We start from the raw sequence: 3,899 nt of genomic DNA, 5'->3' as shown, positions 1-3,899 counted from the left end.
TATGGGGGACTTTTGGGATAATATTGGAAATGTAATTGAAAAAAATACGTAATAAAAAAATTTTAAAAATTAAAAAAAATAAACTTAAACTTGTCCTAGGAAATAAAGTTTTCTGACTTCTAAAAAATAAAATAAAATAAACTTAAACTTGTCCTAGGAAATCAAGTTTTCTGACTTCTAAAAAAAAAAAAAAAAAATTAGTTCCAGCCAGTGATCCAATATTTAGACTAATAAAAATTTATTCTGAGCAAACAACAGGGCTTAGAGATAAATACCAGAATTGTATTACATATTTATAACATAATAACATTTGAGCACATAAACAATGTAATAAACACATGAGAGCATAAACAAATAATATCTGATAATTAAGCTATGCTTTTAAAGTAGTTTCCCCACAAAATTTAAATAATTGTTTACAGTGAAGGAAAAGGAGGAAGAGGGGAAGAAGGAAGATGAAGGAAGAGGCGGGAAGGAGGAGGAAAAGGGGAATGGGAAGGAGGAGGAAGAAGAGAAAAAGGAGGAAGAGAAGAAGGAGGAGAAAGAGGAAAAGGAGGAGGACAAGGAGGAGGAGGAGGGAGAGGAAGAGAAGGATGAGGAGGAGGAAAAGTATGCAGAACAAACTGTGCTGGAGAGGGAGGTTTGCATGACTCCTGGATGGACCTGTACTGGTAGAGCAAAGTTGAACTGATGGCAGAACAAAGCAAACACATAACTGAAATTCCTGTGATTGAGACTCAACATCTGTTCTCGCCTGAAGTGTGAGCTGGGTCATGTTAGCAGTGGTAGGGGCAGTGCAAATCATCTAGTGGAGATGAAATAGTAACAACAGAAGTAAAAAAAAAAATAGTGATAGGAAAGCAGATTTTAAAGTGTCCAGTTTATGGCCAGTCGAAACCAGAAATTCAATAGCCTATTAAGTATTAGAAATTAGACTCATATCGAAGATAAAATGTGAGTTGCCAGTTGTTAGTTGTGTATCCTTTAAATGTCAGATTCCTCAATATGAAGAGTAGTTGGGTAGTACCATTCTAATATTCATGCCTTGAAGATCTAAGATAATACAGAGACATTACAGTGTGCAAAATTATACCAAGGATAATATTTTACACTTGTTAAAAGAGAATTATTTTTTTAATTTCTTTAAAATATCCTACATCTAATTCTGTTTATACCTACACAGTATTCTTCACTAAAAGAAGCCCATATGGATGTTATTTTGACTAGATGGGATATTAAAATATTGATATCAACTTTATTTTTTATTATTTCTTCTCTCATAAGTACAACACAACCAAAATTTCCCCTCCCTTCTCTCCTCTCAGTCTCTCCTCCCCCAACCTCACCTCTCTTCCAGATCCACTAATAATCCTTTCCCTTCAGAAAAGGGCAGGCCTCCCAGGGATATCAACCAAACATGGCATATCAAGTTGCAATAAGACTAGATATATCCCCTCATATCAAGGCTGAATGAGACAATATGAGGCTGGGAAAGGGTCCCAAAAGCAGGCAACAGAGTCAGAGACAGCCTTTGTGCCCATATTAGGAATCCCAGAAAGCCACTAAGCTACACAACCATAACTGTATGAAGAAGACCCATATAGACTATGTGATTCTTAGTTCAGTCTTTCTGAGACACTGGGAGCCCAAGTTAGTTTATTCTTTGGGTTTTCGTGCAGTGTTCTTAGTCCCCCTGGCTCTTACAATCCTTCCTTTCCTTCTGCTGGATTCCTCCAAGCATTGCCTAATGTTTGGCAGTGGGTCTCTGCATCTGCATCCATCAGTTTATGAATGAAGCCTTTCAGATAGCAATTATGCTAGGGTCTGGTCTATGAGTATAGCAGAGTATCATTAGGAATTATTTCATTGACTTATTTTTCTGTTGTGTTTGCTTCTATGCTAAGTCTCTGGGCTATCTAGTCTCTGATTCCTGACCCTCCAAGCAATGTTAGCTGTCATAAAGCACAACATCATATTTATTTATTTATTTATTTATTTATTTATTTATTTATTTATTTATTTATTTATTTATTTATTTTCTGAGACAGGATTTCTCTGTATAGCTCTGGCTGTCCTGGAACTCACTTTGTAGACCAGGCTGGCCTTGAACTCAGAAATCTGCCTGCCTCTGCCTCCCGAGTGCTGGGATTAAAGGCGTGCACCACCACGCCCGGCTCTTATTTTTTTTCTTGCTCTTTGGTTTATTTTTTTGAGGCAGGGTTTTATGTAGCCAAGCTGGCTCTGAAATTGTTTTATGAATGAGGATGAAATTGAACTTCTGATTGTGTCACAACTCCCCACATCATCCACAACACTGGGCTATTAACTTTCTCATTTTATGATTTTTCAGTGTTTCTCAACATATTGCAGGTCCTATAGTGTGATTTTCTCATTTTTCGACTTTTTCATAGTTACTCACCATATTCCAGGTCCTACAGTGTGATTTTCTCATTTTATGATTTTTCAGTGTTTCTCAACATATTGCAGGTCCTATAGTGTGATTTTCTCATTTTTCGACTTTTTCATAGTTACTCACCATATTCCAGGTCCTACAGTGTGATTTTCTCATTTTATGATTTTTGAATGCTTAAATTTTTATAAGTTAATGGCAATATTCTGTATAGAGGACACTTTCTTAGCACTGAACATAACTGCTTGGAGCAGTATCAAATTGGCTAAAAAAGTATTGGATAGCAAATATGATTTTGTATTTGTTGTGTCTTTTCTTAATGAGTAAAAGAAGCTGTGACATCCAAACGGTAGAGGATAAAGCATATGGGACTTAGTGTAATCTAAAGCTAGTTAATGCTTTTCATTGTAAATAGAAGAATATAAAATCTGGGAAAGGTCACAGAAAACAGTTTTCAAGGAAATAGCCAACCAAAAATTTAATGGTTTGTAGTAACTAGGCTTAATCTTGACTGTGATCTAATAAGATGAAAACTAGATGTGATGCCCAGTTACCTTAATTCATATGTGTCTTAAAGGTACATGCTACTCTCTCAATTGACTATCACACCCAGAGTCACAGGAAGTCCACCTGCGGTACTTGTTTAATCAAGAAGTAGATGGAACGGTTTTATATAAGGTGAAACTAATACCCTGAGGTGACAAAAGATGAATTCTAAGGACATGGAGGAAAATCACATCAGCACAAAAAATGGAGATTATGGAAATTGAATCTGAACTTAGGCAGACATTTCAAATATCTCTTTGATATTACTCATTTTCCACACTTGAGTACCTGTGTTAGCAGATTTCAGAAAGCATAATCCTTCAGGTGGGGGAAACTTTCATGGATGTTTGAAATTTAAATCTCTCCAAGAGACAACAAAGGAACTTAGATCATTGCCATTAGTGCCCGGAAATTCTCATTAAATTTATGGTAATCACAATGAACATCTTTTGCAAAATGACTAAATTTGTCTACTTTCCCCTCCAGCCATTAATACAGAAATGAAACATATGCAGGTGAACCCTGATAACGTTTTTTTCCAACAAAACTTTCAGTTTTTATAACCCCATAAAGTTGCTATTTGCTGCTGTGAGGAGTGCTGTGGAAATCTATCAAGTCATTTTGATGTGTGCACATATTTGGAATTTCCATAGATAAGCCCAAATCAATACAGTGTGAAAGCTAATGGAGAAAGCATATTTTTTACTATTATTATTATTATTATTATTATTATATAATTTCTTTATTTATAGTTAAAATGTTATCCTTTATCCTGGTTTCCCCTCTGAAACCCCCTATCCTCTAACCCCTCCCCCTTTCACCAACCCACCCACTCTGGTTTCCTGGCTCTGGATTTCTCCTATACTAGGGCATAGAACCTTCAGAGAACCAAGGGTTTCTCCTCCCAATGATGACCTACTAGGCCATCCTCTGCTCTATATGG

Source organism: Mus caroli, chromosome 4 (genome assembly GCF_900094665.2).
Source record: "Mus caroli chromosome 4, CAROLI_EIJ_v1.1, whole genome shotgun sequence".
In the NCBI taxonomy this organism is placed as follows: domain Eukaryota; kingdom Metazoa; phylum Chordata; class Mammalia; order Rodentia; family Muridae; genus Mus; species Mus caroli.
This window is presented reverse-complemented; position numbering follows the sequence as displayed.